The sequence below is a fragment of the Pinus tabuliformis genome, chromosome 3_2 (genome assembly GCF_031772625.1).
Source record: "Pinus tabuliformis cultivar Carrire ecotype Pingquan chromosome 3_2, CPIR1, whole genome shotgun sequence".
Lineage (NCBI taxonomy): Eukaryota > Viridiplantae > Streptophyta > Pinopsida > Pinales > Pinaceae > Pinus > Pinus tabuliformis.
In genome coordinates this window covers 840,060,134-840,077,046 of record NC_142302.1, presented here as the reverse complement: position 1 = coordinate 840,077,046, position 16,913 = coordinate 840,060,134, and positions in this window count along the sequence as shown.

The window sequence follows — 16,913 nt, the reverse complement described above, 5'->3', positions numbered from 1 at the left end:
GATTGGTAGTTGTTCCTTTATCTCGTGTTCCTGCGCTATTGTCCCAGTCCTGCCATCTATGCCTGATTCCCCTTTAATGTGTTTTGGCGTGAGCTCCTTCCTTGCTATTGTCATATTTATGATATGTGGCATGCACATTACATTTGATTAAATGCAGATAATCAAAAAAGAATTAGCGCCAACACTACCTTGGTAAAACCTCCAACATGCCCTGCCACCATTGGTCTATTGGCAATTGGTGTCTTTGTAGTTTTATTAATGTTTCATCAGCTTTGGGTTGGACTTCAAAAAGATGTGTCATCTCATGTTCAATATAGAACAAATTTTCAAATTTGGCATATAAGCTCTGTCCAGAGGGAGGTACTGTGTCTTATGAAATGCTTGATGATGCTGTAATTTGATTGGTAACATAGGTATTTACCCTATGAGCATACTGTTCATGTGTTAATAGTCTCTGATTGCTAGTCAATAAGTTGGCTAACCCTTTGCTTTGTAACACTGCAAACTTTTCTCTAAAGGCATTTATCTCTGTCTGCATTTCTTGACACTTTCTTTCCAGGTTTTGTACAAAATTCCTCATGGTCAGCACCTTTTTCACTGTCAAAATTGTACTTGTTCTATCCTAAATATATAGAGCTGCTAGCTGCTCTTTGGTATGAGTATTCAAAAAATGAATCAGTTTATTGGCCTGTTCGGGCTTGTTTGCTAATAATGCTCTGGTTTTTGAGTCTCAACCTGAGCTATCTATATCAATTCAATCTGGTCATGAATAGTCTGTATTGATGTCCATTGATCAGTGATGAACTGACCAATTTTAGTCCGTAAAATTGTCTTGATTTCTACCAGAGTTTTGTGAAGAGTAAGGTCCTTCTCCAAGGATTTTACCTTATTTTCCAGGGCCTTTACTTCTCTTGTTTTCTCAGCCACAGTTATTTTTGATTTATCATAATTCACCTCTATCTTGGGTAGCTTTTCTTTGGCTTCCTTTAACTTGCCATTTGGAGTTCTAAAGCCTTTATTTCCTTCATCATATCTTCCATGCTCAGGCTGGTATCTAGTACTGTTGTTGTTGCTGCTGTAGTTGTTGCTGAAGCTGAGGTACCTACTGTTGGTGGCAAATCAGTAGGAGGCACTGCTGTGGTGACTGTAGGAGGAGCTGTTGTGCTTATTGGAGATGTTTCTGGTGGCTGGGAGGCCAACTCTCCATGTTTTCCTTGTAATGCTTTCTCCAATGCCTTCTCCATTTTTGCGAGTCTCTCATTCATCCTCATCAGCAAACTCACCACGTCCTGCTCTTCTTTATGTTGTGCAACTTCTGTGGTTTGAGGGTGCATTGTAATTGGCAGCTTGAGCTGCTTCCTGAGAGCTGCGATATCTTCTTCTTTCTTTTTTATTAAGGCCTGTATGCCGTTGGGATCCTTGGGATCATGTCCCAACTCTATGATAATTTCTTCTAAGGATTTGATTCTATTATCCTTAGCCAAAGAAGAATCCTTTTCCAATTCCAATTGGGTAGAAGTATTATGTAGTGAACTTTGTAGTTTGTGAGCTAATAATGCCTTGTTTGCCAAGGTGGAGTACGCCATTTTGTCAGTTTGTTTATGTAACTCAATCTGGTCCATTGGGTGGATGTCTTTAGAGAGAACTTCTAGATTGGTCGTGATATAATCAGCAGCTGACTGTGGCTGCTGCATTGTAGGCGTGAAGTGACTAAGTGTCATTTTCCCTTCTTGAATATCATATGCTGCCATTAGCCTTTGTTGATTGGTGGGAGCCATTTCAGCAATTGATTATAAAGTTGGAACCTTACTCGCTCATTTCTAGCCTTTATTTCAGTGAATTCTTTCTTGATATTCGAGCCTTGCTTGCTCTGTTGCCGGTGGATGTAACCTCCACACCATGCTTCCTCTCTTGCTCTTGCTGAAATGAGCTAGTTGATGTTTCCAGGATTGGAGGAATCTGCCATTCAGTTGTTTCCTCACCCGTTAATTTGCCTGTTGTTTCCTCTGCCAATTCCTCTTCAGAGTAAGGATTTAACCTTTTCCTCTTTTCCCCTTGTTGTTCTATCGATCCACCTGTAGGTGTGTCTTCCTTCCTGTCCCTTTTCTTGGCTCTTTCCTCATTGAGAGGAGTTTGTAACACAGGGATTTCAGGTACCTTTGTCTGTGTTGAAGGGCCTTGCCCCTTTGATGCATCTTGCTGATCTACCATTGTTTCCTGCTCTGAATACATTACTTCCTTGCCTTTGGATGTCCCTGCAGGTGGAGTACTCTCTTGGGCAGGTTGTTGAGAAGTTGTGGCAGATGATGTGCCAGCTCCAATATGTTGAGGCAATGTGAAAGGGACCTGTCCAAAAGAGTCTCAAGATCTTTCATTGCCTTTTCTAATTTCTCTTCCTCAGTAAGCTCTTCAACTAGTGTGCCTTTCAGCCATTCCTATTGATTATCATATTGTTCAATTTCAGGGATTTTGTGGTGCACATATCCTGTAAGCTTGTTTTTAACTCTTCTAAAACTTATGAATTGTTTAGGGTCATATGGTGACCAATGAAAAATTTGTTTCAGCATAACTTGATCTCTTAATATCTTATCTACTTCGTCCCAGGTTTCTTCCCTTTTATTGAAGATAAAAGGGCCCAATTGATGTCTTATCTTGAGCTGTGCTTTTTTCCTAGCACCAAAGAAATGAGTCAAATCTGAACTACTAAATTGCCTGTAGTATTCCAGGGCAAAGAGTCTCATAGGGACATACTTTGGTAGCTTGTAGGGAGTTAATTCACAGCCATAAATCCTGATCATTGTGTGGTTTTGGTAAAGATACCAGTCACCAATACTGTATTCCTTTGAGAGATGTAAAATTTTTTGCATTTAAGCAGAGAGCCTGGTAGGAGGAGTTTTTATCAACAAAGAAGTGGCTGGATATATGAATAGGTCGATGAACTCGCAATATGTATAAGGGGAGTTGTGGACCTCATGGAACACTGAGGTCCAGAAAATCACAGACCTCCTTTCTCCTTTGAGGTCCAATCTTTTTAGAGGAAGTTGGAAACTATCAGGTTGATTGTACAACAACAAATGATATATGTAGGATGTGTATTTGAACACTCTTTCTCTCTCCAAATTCATGAATTGCTCATGGATTTTATTTGCTATGAAGGTGGCATAATCATACTTGACAACAGGGGGCTGTCCTGGAGTGAATATGGACATCAATATTAAAACAGTTTCATTAACATACTCATTGGTTTTGAATCCTAAAAGGTAGGATATCATGTCTACAATGAGTCTCCCTCCCTCATTGAACCAGATTTGGAGATAATGAGGAGGCTAGTCAGGCTGGCAATTTGGTTTCATAAACAACTGAGCAATTCTGGTTATCTCTGAGCTGGGTAGTTTGGCACCTTGGTCAAGCAAGAATTTCATGGTGAGAGGAGCCAAAGGCTGAGTTGGCTTGAAGTTCAACATCTCATTTATGGATTGAGGAGTAATATAGAAGAGTACAGTCCCAGATGGATCCATAACTGCTCTTTGTGTGGGTTCATAATTTGCACAACATAAATAGATGAAATCACGGAGCACATTCACAAAAGGGAGGTAATAGATAGGCATGTTCGACTCCCAAATTCCCAAGAATCAGTGCTGCTTCTGTTGCTATTTCTAATTTCACAAAAGGCTTGCAGGTGAGGTTTGTAACCCATCATATCCTTAATTTGGAACTCCCTGTCAGCAAGGGGTATCCATTCCAATTCCTTATGTGGGGCATTCAAGGGGGAAACATTCAAGGCCACTGGAGCTTCCATGCTTCACTGTCTCTATTTATAATTAGAATCTGGGTCTGTGTAACAATAGAAAACAGAGTACTAGCACTGGGGTTTTCTTAGGAAATTTGCAAACTGAGTTTTATATAGAAATGGCCTCACTGGGTAAAATTCATAGAAAAGACAAAGTCTACAGAGTTTAATTGGGAAGCTGGATAAAACAGTGGAAATGGTGCTCTTTTTGCAAGTGACTTTGACAAATTTAACTCAATATTTGGGCACTTTTGGAGATTTTGCCAGTAGAAATGGGCTTGAATTATAGTTTAATGGGCAATTTGCAGAGGAGAAGAGAATTTGCAGGTTTTCTTTGGAAAAATGGGTCAAACAGTGAATTAAAATGCAAAACTTGTAGGCAGAGCGCATTTTAATTCGAATTTTAGTTCTTCGAGTGATTTTAATAGAGAAACTCAGAAAAACAGGGTTTACGAGCAAATATTGGGTAAATACCTATTTTACAGGTGCTTGGTGCGAAATGCAGGTCGAGGACTGAGCTAAGGGACTAAGTTGCAGAGTGAATTCCTCTGGGTGGTGGACTATGTAGAGAAAATGTCGTTTTGGACGTCATTAACCATGCAAACCTTGCGCAATAAAAACAAAGAAAAATGGACAAAAATGTCGTTAAAATGACTTTTTAACAAAAATTTTGATTTTGGCGGGTTATTGGCACGCTTTGGTCGGGTGACGCCAGCATGACGTCATGTTTGTTGGGTAGCAGGTGGTACGAAAGGTGACTTGGTGCTGATGTGGCGGACACGGCAAACGGAATAGTGATGAGGTGGCAGCTGACATGAGCGACAATGTCAATAGTGGGAAATGGAAGGTGGTTTATGGTTTTATCGCACCGCTTTTTGTACGATGGTGGTTTCTGGCAGAATGGATGTGATGCAATAGGGTGGCGACACGCATCCCGCGGTATGGCGAGAAAACCGCTTTTTATCCCATGTTATCGTCCGGACATCATAGCGCCTCCAATATTGATGTGAGCCGTTAGATGGGGAGGGCCCGATCCGACGGTTGATAGAGCTCTGAGTTGGCGGAGGTTTATAATTTAGGACCCACACATTATTTTAATGTTTTTTAAATGTTTGCGGGGTATGAACCTTGGTTAACAGGGTTTTATGTGCGCGGTTGTTTGTTTAACCAAATGTTAAACAAACTCCAATGGTTTTGAACGCGGACGGCTATTATAAGGTTTCTGCCAAAGCTTTCAATTCCCGAAAACATTGATATATGGCTATACTTGTCAGGGGTCAGGGTATTTATAGAATTTTGGGGTTTTGTATGTATTTTTACATAGTATGGGAGGGGAAAACTTAGATAGGAGCTATATAATAAAGTTAAAATGTTAATATGGTTTTAACAATGGAGAATGCTAAGTTTATAAGGTAAGACTTAGATTTTTAGGGAAATGAAAGGGAAATGGTAGGGTCTTTTTACACAAGAAATGTGGCTTGTTTTGATTGAGTGAACCCAAAGTTCCACTCAGTATTTCTCATAAAATGAAATGAACTAGGACCATTGAGCAGATCCCAATGTCATTGAGGGGGTGTTAGTAAGTTTTCTTGGGGAAATGAGAGGGGAAAGCAGTCATGTTCCACTGAACTGTAGCCACTTTGCCAGGATGTTGTGATACTTATGAGATAGATCATATTTAACAAGACAAAACTGATCACCAACCTGCTTCTGCAACACTAGAATTACCTACCCATTCTGCTACACCTAACATTTTTTCTTCATCTTGTTTGGGTGCATTTGAACTAGCAAACCCTGATTCTCTTCTTTTGTTTTAACTGCCCTCCTATCTAAGTCTACCCTTATTTCTTCCAAGGGCTCAGATTTAGCTGTTGAGACCCTTTGCTTCTCTACCTAGCTGTTTGTCTGCCAAGCTTGAACTCTTTGAACAGACCTTATTCTCTAATGCTAAAACAAGTAACTTAAACATGGACTGGCCAAGATTGTGTTGTTGGGCCATCCATCAAGTGTGACAGAAGTCAGTGATTTCTCATTCAGAACTTCTTTGAAAAAGGTAGTACAGTAGTGGCATTTTGACTAGCCACTTTCCCGATCTTTTCTTTAGGGTTCATTTTCTTTCTTTCTTGACCAATTCATTCTTTTTGTCCTTTGATTTTTCTTTTAGGGCATACCCTCTTTACATTTTTAATTTTTATTTTTTATTTTTTTGAAAATATGGAACCTTTGTAGCATGGAAAGGATGATCATATTTGGCATTTCCATAGTCAATCATGAAATATGACACCTATTGGTATAGGAACCTAACAGTGGCTCAACTTGGGGATGGCTTTTCCAGGTGAAAAGCCAAGAACATATGGCGTTATTTTCAACTCTTGCTGCAATCTGAAATCTCCTTCTGTTGTATACCAACAAACTGTTTCTTTGTAACCTACATGCCCCTTCTCATAAGATGATTTGATCAATTACAGCTCTGTATATGACAACTTGTCTGAGTATTTAGTCATCATTTTTTAGCTCCCAAGTTTCCTTCTTGATTTCTTCTGATAAACTCAAAATATGACACAAAACGGTGGCACAATTCCTTGCTTTTCCCTCAAAAGTTTCTGCATCCTATTCCCTATCTTATTGTTGTAATAAACTGGTGAAAAATAGACACTATTATGTACAAAATACAGTCCTAACATGCTAACAAAGAGGATCAAAATAATGCTTGAGCATTCGCCCATTGACTGGCCCATCCCCAGCTTCTGTACCATCCAAACTTCTCAAAAAGTAAGTGTTATTTCCTTGTAAAGCCCGAATAGCAAAAGGTCCTTTCCATAGGAAATAAAATTTGCCATGTTTTCCTTTGTCTTCCCTCCTGGAATCCCACTTCAGCACTTTGTCACCTATGAAGAAATCTTCTGCCTTTGTCCTTTTGTCAAAAATCTTCTTCAATTTCTCTTATAGAATCTGAGTTCTCTGATACACTTCTTCTTTAGTCTGCTATAATTAAATAGTTTGATTGATTCTTCTTTGAATATCATTGGGTTCTGCCTGTATTTCTTGCAGCAATTTTATCACAGGGATTCCCAAGGATGAATGGAACACAACCTCCATGCCATAAACCAACTCATATGGGCTTGTTCCAATAGATCTTTTTGTAGATAGCCTGTCTGCCCACAATGCATTAATAAGCTTTTTGTGTCAATTTTTCTTATTTTCCTCCAATACTTTCTTTATGATGTTGATCAAGCTTTTATTGGATGATTCAGCTAGACCATTACCTTGAGGGTAATAGGCTATTGAGTGGCCTAAGGTAAAGTGGTATTTGTGACAAAAATTGATCATTCTTTTGGATTTAAAGGCAACAACATTGTCTGTTATGATCTTTTCCGGATAGCCAAATCTAGATAGGATATTGGTTTCTAAGAATTGCATGATGATCGAGTCATTGGCTTGCCTACAAGGGATGGCCTCTATCCACTTCGTGAAGTAGTCTGTGGCAGTTAAAATCCACTTGTGTTGGCCAGATGAGGAAGGGTGAATCTCTCCAATGAAATCTAAACCCCATTGTTGAAATGGTCTCTTAGTGGAAATGGGTTTTAGGGGTAAAGGTAAAAGCTTTCTCTTACCTTCAAAGATTTGGCATTTATGGCAAGAAATTACAAATTTCTTTACATCAGCAAACAGGGAAGGCCAATAAAAACCATCTCTTAAGATTTTATCCACTGTTTACTTCCAATACAAATGTCCACCATAGTTCCCTGCATGAAATTCATTGAGCACTTTGTCAGTTTCATCCTGTGTTAGGAAATTCAGCAAAATACCTTCATGATTTTTCCAAAATAAAACGTTGTCTATGATACAAAACTTTGAAGCTTTCATTTTTAGGAATCTCTTTTTAGTTCTGGATAACCCTTGAGGAGCTTGCCAAGGTGATTGTAAGAAGGCTTGATTGATCTGTGGAGTCGCCATCTCCTGCTCGTTATCCAGTTCATTGATGTCAAGGGCTTGGAAATTGGATTCAGTCATCAATTTGGATAATCCTTGTCCTTTTATCAGTTTTGTTGGCTTGATTTCAAGGTCATATTCCAAAATGTTAGCTATCCATTTGCCTCTTTTTCCTTCAATTCCTTCTTGAGTCAGAATGTCTTTGACCATAGCATTTGGGACATAGGCTATCACATGGGAGTACAAGATATAAACTCTGAAATCCTTGATGGCCTTTACAAGGGCATAAGCTTGTTTCTCGATGATTTGATATTTAAGTGGTTCATCTCTAAGTGCTTTGCTGAAAAAAGCAATGGGCTTCTCACATCCTTGGTCATCATTTTGTAATAGGACAGCAGTAATAGTATGCTCAGATGCAAAGGAAAAGATTATAAAATCTCTATCAAACTTGGGGCTTGTGAGGACAGGTGTTTTAGTCAAAGCTATTTTGATTTCCTCAAAGGATTGTTTGGCTTCTATTGTCCATTTGACTTTAGAATCTTTCTTCAACATGTTATTCAACAGTCTTATTAGTTCAGCCAAGTTGGGAATGAATCTTCTTAGGAAATTGATCTTTCCTAGGAAAGCTTGCAATTCTTTGATGTTCCTTGGTTCAGGCACTTGGAGGATAGCTTGTATTCTATCCGGGTCAATTCTGATACCATCTTTTGAGATTATGTGACCTAGGAGTTTGCTTTCTTCTAGGCCAAAAAATGATTTCTTTGGATTCAATGATATGCCTTATTTTCTGCAAATTAGGAACACTTGTCTGAGATGTTCTAAATGTTCTTGATCTGATTTGGAAAAAGTAGTGAGGTCATCAAGATATATGACTAAAAAATCACGAATCTCTTTTGCAAAGGCTATGTCCATTTCTTGTTGAAATGTGGCCCTTGTATTCTTAAGTCCAAACGGCAATTTCACATATTTGAAGGTTCCCCAAGGTGTGGTGAAGGCATTTTTATCTTGATCATCCGGGTGAACAAAGATCTGATTAAATCCTGAGAATCCATCTAACAGTGAGATCCTAGAGGCTCCTACTACCCTTCGTAAGATGTGATCCATTTTTGGTAAGGGGTAGTGGTCTTTGAGAGAGACTTTATTCAGATTTCTTAAGTCAACACACAATCTTACCTCTCTCATTTTATTCCTAGTAGGGACTAAATTTGAAATCCATTCTGAATTCAACGTGTTATCACTCAGGTTGTTCCCTACCTCCTGAAGGGAATACGGCCAAGGTAACCACTAACCAATCTTTTAGCTACAGGTCCTAGCCTACCTGCAACTAGAGAGGGCTCTCTCTTTGTAATTTAGCTTTGTTTTGGTGTATTTTAGGCTAGTTATGATGCACAGGGTTTTGTTTTAAGTTTGTTGGATGGTGATTTCAGGCAGAACTGGGATGCAAGTCCAAAACAGTCTATACTATTGGGCAATGGAGTCAATGGTGGTGTACTGCTGAAAGTGTTTCTTGGGTGAATAGTGATGCTACAGAGCAAGATAGGCAGTCTAGGAACAATTTTCAAATCTGGAAATCGATGGAATGAAGTCAGGGAATGAAAGGCAATCAAGAATCTTTCATTATGCTGGCAGAGGGAAAGTGTATGAACATTATCTAGGAGCAATTGAGAATTCCTAAATGGTATTCAAAGTGAAGGAATTAGTGCAAACATGAGCAGTTAAGAATTCATATTTATGACTAATCCTGAAGAAAACATAATTAATAGCAGAGATTGAGCACAAGGTGCATTAAAACAAATCCTGGGCTATTCTTCTTCTCTGTTACTAAGATTATGGAACATATATGAAATTTGTAAACATAGAAAACATAAAACATAGTTTAGAATAACTTATTGTTCCATTGAATGACACAGGAATTCTGTAGCAGGTCCCAAAACATCATTTGCACATTCAGGCAGTGCAGAAACCATGAACTTCAACAGCCACTTGTATTAGAGAGTCTCAAAAATTACAGCGCAGTCTGGAAAGAAAATTACCAACCCCAAATACATATTATGGGGAGGTATTTATAGAGAAAGGGAGATACAAAATATCATGAAGATAAGTCTTGAACTCATAACTTCCTTTACCGAATCTTAAGAAGTATTAAATGAGGGAATACATGCTATAATAAATATGAATGTGCTTGCTGTCCAATTTGTCAGAGGTATTTTGACTTTCTGGGCTGAGTGAGTCGGCTGGTCACTGTGCATTGATCTCTGCGTTTGTTGTCTTGATGCTGCTATGTTGTTTGTCGTTGTCTTGGCCTTTATCATCGGTGCCGTTCTTTGCATTTAATGAGTTTTACGCTGACCTGTAGCTAATTTAAAAGAATTAATAAACAAAATTACCTGAGAAATGTCTCCAGCATTCCTTTCCACCAATCCTCTGTAGGCAGCTGATGTCTTTGTATCTTTATCAATGTTTCATCAGCTTCAGTGTATTTATAAAAATTGGGCTGGACTTCAAAGAGATGGTTTATCTCATGTTCAATGTAGAACAGATTTTCTAATTTGTCATAGAGACTCTGTCCAGATGGAGGCCCTGTTTCTTCTGAGGTGCTTGAGGAAGCTGTGATTTGATTGGAGGCATAGTTGTTTACCCTGTTGGCATATTGCTCATGTGATAGCAGTCTCCCAGCACTGGTTAATAAACTGGGTAGCCCTCTGCTCTGTAATGCTGCAAACTTTATTCTAAAGTCATTTACCTTTGCCTGCATCTCTTGGCATTTTCTCTCCAGAGTTTGCACAAAATTCCTTAGGGTCAGCACCCTTTTAACTAGCAAGATGGTATCTGTCCTGTTCCTAAAACCTATTGCTGTCGACTACTCTTTGGTATGAGTGTTCAGGAATTGGATCATTCTGTTGGCTTGCTCAGGCATATTTCCCAAAGATGCTCTAGCCTTTTGATTTTCAAACTGATCTAAGCCTATCAATTCCATTTGCTCATGAATAGTTTCAATGGATTGCCATTGGTCTGTAATGGATTGGTCAATTTTGGCCCACAAGTTTTTCTTGACTTCAGCTAGGGTTTTGTCAAGAGTAAGCTCCTTTTCCAACTCCTTTATTCTTTTCTCCAGGGTCTTTACTTCCCTTGTTTTCTCAGCTACATCCATCTTTGACTTGTCATATCTCACCTCAATTTTAGCCAGCTTTTCTTTGGCCTCTTTCAATTCTACCATCTGCACTTCCAGGGCCTTTATTTCTTTCATCATCTCCTCCATGCTCAGGCTGGCCTCTTGCTCTGTTGCTGCTGTAGTTGTTGCTGAAACTGGTGTTGAGCTTGAGGTACCTGCTATGGATGTTGGATCAATGGGAGGGACTGTTGTGGTGGCCATAGGAGGAGCAGCTGTAAGAATGTGGGTTGTTTGAATTGGCTGAGAGGCCAACTCTCCCTGTCTCCCTTGTAGTGATGCCTCCAAGGCATTCTCTATTTCTATCAATCCTTTATGCATCCTCATGAGCAAGGTAACCACATCCTCCTCTTCCTTTTGTTGTGCCACCTCTGTAGTTTGAGGATGTAGTGTAGATGGCAGCCTGAGTTGTCTTCTGAGGGCTACTATGTCTTCATCTTTCTTTTTGATCAAGGCCTGAATGCCCTTTGGATCCTTGGGATCATGTCCCAACTCTATAATAATCTCCTCCAAGGATTTGATTCTATTATCCTTAGCCATTGAGGAGGCCTTCTCTAATTCTAGCTGGGCAGCAGTATTGTGCAATGAGTTTTGCAATCTATGGGCCAGCAATGTTTTTTTTGCCAAGGTAGAATATACCATTTCACCGATCTGCTTGTGTAATTCAATCTGGTCTATTGGATGGATATCCTTGGAGAGAACTTCCAGATTGGTTCTGATATAGTCAGCAGCTGATTGTGGTTGCTGCATTATAGGTCTGAAATGACTAAGGGTCATTTTCCCTTCTTGGATGTCATAGGCTGCCATTAGCCTTTGCTGATTAGTGGGAGCCATTCTTATCAGTTGGTTGTAAAGATGGAACCTCACTGGCTCATTTCTAGCCTTGATGTCAGTGAATGCTTTTTTGATGTCAGAGCCATGTCTGCTCTGTTGCCTGGTGGATGTAACCTCCACACCTTGTTGTCTTTCTTGCTCTGGGTGGAAGGAGCTAGCTGATGTCTCCATACTTGGGGGAACTTGCTGTTCATTTGGCCCCTTTGGCAATTCTTCCTCTGAATAAGGATTCAATCTTTGTATCTTTTCTCCTTGCTGGTCTGTAGATGTCCCCGTGGGGGTTTCTTCCTCTCTATCCCTTTTCTTGGTCCTTTCCTCATTAAGAGGAGTCTGCAATACAAAGATTTCAGTTGCCTTTGCTTGTGTTGAAGGGTCTTGCCCTTGACTTTGTTCATCTGTTGAAACCAGCCAGTCTGCCATTGTCTCTTGCTGCTCTAAATGGTGCACTTGCTGCTCTGAATGTTGCACCTCTTTTCCTTTGGATGTGTCTGCTGGTGGAGCACTTACTTGGGCAGGCTGTTGGGAGGCCGTGGCGGATGAGGTGCCTTCTCCAAGGTGCCGAGGTCCTGTGAAAAACACCTGTCCAAAAGATTCCAGGTCAACTGATTTTTCAAGGTTTTTGATTGCTTTTTTTGTAATCTCTTCTTCAGTAAGTTCTTCCACTAGTGTGCCCTCTACCCATTCTTGTTGATTGGCATATTGTTCAATTCCAGGGATTGGGAAGTGGACATACCCTGTGAGCTTGTTTTTAACTCTTCTAAAGCTTATGAAATGCTCAGGGTCATATGGTGCCCAAAGAAAACTTTGTTTCAGCTTGAGTTTATCTCTCAGAATATTGTCAGCATCCTTCCAAGCTTCCTCCCTTTTATTAAAGATAAAAGGGCCCAGTTGGTGTCTTATCTTGAGCTGTGCTTTTTTCCTAGCACCATAGAAGTGAGTCAAGTCTACACTGTTGAATTGCCGATAGTACTCCAGGGCAAAGAGTCTCATGGGGACATATTTTGGCAGTCTGTAGGGGGCCAATTCACAGCCATAAATCCTTATTACAGTGTGGTTTTGGTAGAAGTACCAGTCACCAATGATGTATCCTTTTGAGAGATGTAGGATTCTCTGCATTTCAGCAATGAGCCTGGGAGGAGGATCTGCTGACAACAAGCAAGTGGTTGGGTAGAAAAAAAGGTTAATGAACTCACAGTATGTGTATGGGGAGTAATTAACATGATGGAACATTGATGACCCAAATATCACAGACCTTCGCTCCCCCCTAGCATCCAATTTCTTGAGGAAAACTGGGAAACTATCTGATTGATAGTACAACAGCAAATGATATATATAAGAAGTATATTTGAATACCCTTTCCCTCTCTAAGTTCATGAACTGCTCATGAATCTTGTTGGCTATGAAGGTAGCATAGTCATACTTGACAGCAGGGGGCTGTCCTGGGGTAAACATGGACATCAAAGCAAAGACAGTCTCATCCACAATTTCACTGGTTCTGAATCCTAGGATGTAGGAGATCATGTCTATGAGAATTTTCCCTCCTCAGTAAACCAAGCATGGTGATAGGGGATTGTGAATCTGGAGTAACACTTTGGTGGCATGAACAGCTTGGCAATTCAGTCAACTTCTGCAGAGGGCAACTTTGAGGCCTGATCCAACAATTGTTTCATGGACAGGGGAACCAGAGATTGAGTTGGCTTGAATTGCAGCATCTCATTTATGGACTGAGGGGTGATGTAAAAGATGACATTCCCAGCAGGGTCCATCACTGCCCTTTGAGAAGGCTCATAATTAGCACAACACTGACGGATGAGGTTAGGGAAGACATTCAATAAGGGCACGTAATATATGGGCATGTTTGACTCCCATATTCCTAACATGTCAGCTTTGTTTCTGAAGTTGTTCCTTAGTTCATAGAAAACCTGAAGGTGAGGCTTGATTCCCTCCATATCATCAATTTGATAGTCTCTGTCAGCAAGAGGTATCCACTCTAAATCTTTATGAGGTGCATTTAATGGTGCAATATTCAAGGCTACTGGAGCCTCCATGATTGACTGTGATTGTAGTGGGATCTGAGTCTTATGTTTTAATTGGGAATAGAGTCCAGACAGTGGATTTTTGGATAGGGAATTTACAGTTCGAATTTATATGGAAATGGCCTCTCTAGGAAAGATTCAAAAAGGAAAGAGCAAGTCTTCAGAGCTTAGCTAGGTAGCTGAGAAAAATGGTGAAAAGATGGCTTCGGCTGCATGTGCTTTCTTGCTGGTTTTACAGGCGGAAATGAGCTCAATTTCGAGTTTCAGGGGCAATTTTGCAGAGGGCTATAGAGTAGACAGGTTTTCTTTGGAAGCAATGGTGAGTAGTGAGTTGAAAGGGGAGGTTTTGAGATTAAAGCTCATTTCAATCACATTCAGTTCTTTCAGAGGTCATTTTAACAGGGAAACTTGACAAAACAGGTTTTCGGGCGACAATCGAATAAATACCTGTTTATTCGTGACTTTGTGGTGAAATGGAGTTGCAGGTAGAGCCGAGGAGGTCAGGGTGGTAGGTTGAACACGCCTGGGCGGCAGACTGGGACGTAAATGGTGGATTGAAGGTAAAACTCATGCATAAACTTTTACCATTAGTCGCGTAAAAATAAATAAAAACATCACGATCGTTAGTTTTTAACGAAAATTTGTGTTTTTGCGGACTTTTTGGCACTTTTTGTGCTGATGTCAGCATGACGTCACATGGTCCTATAGCATGGTATGACGGGTAACGTGCCGCCTGACCTGGATGGGGGACGGGGTAGCCATGGCAGACTATAAAGTAGCAAGGGCGCTGACGCAAAAGCTGACGTGGGGGTGACATGCTCAGCGGCGAGGACAAGCGGTAAGTGGTTTGCTATCGGACCGCTTTTGGTACGGGAGCGGTTTGTGTCAGCGTGGGCCCGATGTAATCGAAACAGGCCACGAGTCCCCACGTACGGCGACAAAACCGCTTTCTATCGGGAGCTAACCCTCATACAGCGGGGTCGCTCCAATATCGGCGAGGGCCGTCCGATCTGCCGGGTGCAATCCGATGGCTGACGGGATGCATAGATGTTGGTGCGATAAGGTGAGGGGACCCGCCTGCATATTTGATCTTATAAAATAATGCATGGGTTTAGAACTTTGGTTATATGGGTTTTATGTTTTTGCAGGCATGGTTATTGGTTTAATCAAATATTAAACCGATCCCAAAATATACGAGCGCGGATGGTATTGAGGTTTGGTTTGTGTGTGAGGGTGTGAGCATGGTTATTAATTTAACCAAATGTTAAATTAACCCCAAGTATTTGGACATGGAAGGGCTAATACCAAGGCCCCAGATGGACCTAGTATTCCCCTAACTTTGTATTGTATGGCTATAGTGCCAAGGGGCAGGGATATTTAGTATTTTTTGGGGTTTTTATATATTTTTTGTAGAATAGTGGTAGGAAAATGTTTGAGGTAGCTAAATAATAGAGTTAGAGGTTAATATGACTTTGTGGAATGAAACTATAAGAACATATGCTAAGTTTATAAAGTGAAAACTTAAGCATAAGAAAAATGGAAGGACTAGGGAATGATGATTTTTACACAAGAAATGTGGCTTCTTTCCACTAAGTAAACTTAGAGTTTAACTTAGTATTTTTGATAGAATGAAGTGAAATAGGACTTATTGGGCAGATCGCAATGTCCTTGAGGGGAAGTTAGTAAAATATTTCTGGGGGACGAAGGGGAAATTAGACATGCCTCCATTGTTATGCTACCACACAACTGCCATGGTACCAATGTCATTGATGAGATGAGTTTTTATTGACAAGACAGAAAGTGATTATAACCTTGCTTCTGCAACCTCAAACTACCTACCCATCCTAATGCACCTAGCATTTTTTCTTCATTTTGATTGGGTGCATTTGAACTTGCAAACCCTGATTCTCCTCTTTTCTTTTGACTGCCCTACTATCTAAGTCTACCCTTATCTCTTCCAAGGGCCTAGATTAAGCAATTGGGCTCCTTAAATTATATATCCATGTACTCACCTGCCAAGCTTGAACTGTTTGGACAGATATTTTTTCTCTATTCTACAACAAGAAATTTAAACATGGAATGGTCCATATTGAACTGTTGGGCCATCCATTAAGTGTGATAAACAACAGTATTTTCACATTGTGAACTTGCAAATAAGATAGCAGTGGCATTTTGACTGGCCACTTTCCTGGTCTTTTGGTTTGGGGTTCATTTCTATCATTTTTCTGACCAATTTACTCTTCTTGCCCTTTGATTTTTCTTTTAGGGCATACCCTCTTTACATTTTTTAATTTTCTTTATCTGTATACAAAATATGGAACCTTTGCAGCATGAAAGGATGAACATATTTGGCACTTCCATAGTCAATCATGAAAAATGAAACCTATTGGTATAGGAACCTAACACAATGGCTTCCACTCTATTGCCCAGTCTATCCATGCCTTTGATGTTTACATCTAGTTTTTGTTCAAATGTTGAAGGCTCTTCTTTGAAAGTAGTCCTTCTGTTAACACCCAGGTTGTTCCCTATGACTCCCAAGGGAATACGGCCGGGGTAACCACTAACCAATCTTTGGATCACTGTTTCTAGCCAAACTGTGATCAGAGAGGGCTCTCTCTTTATGATTTGTAACTGTTTATGATAGTGTTTTAGGCTAGGTATTGAGCATAGGTTTTGTTCATGTTTTGGTTGATGAAACTCCTTTTAGATTCCAGTGATGTAGTTTTCAGAGAAATTGAGTACCATTGGGCAATGGAGTCTGTGGCTATATGTGTTTGAAACTTTGAGATGAAAGATGGAACTTACAAGGCCATTTGAGTGCTTAATAGAACAGATTTTTGATTAAATGACTGGAAACAGGTTACACAAACAGTGAAAGCATTTAAGAATTTTCACTTATTGTTTATATATTCCCAACAGACAGGTTTAAGAGGAAAAGACAGAGGTCTCAGGGGAAAAAATTGAATCCCTGAGAATGCCTATCACAGTAAAGACACAGTTTTGAAATGCAGCAATTAAGAATTACAATTCTGTCACTGTATTTGAGGAAAACATGTATAATAGCTCAGTTTGAGTCCAGGGTAATCATGGGTTAAGTCCTGGAACTATCCTTTCACCTTGCTATCAAGTGTAAAACATTCAAACAACAAAA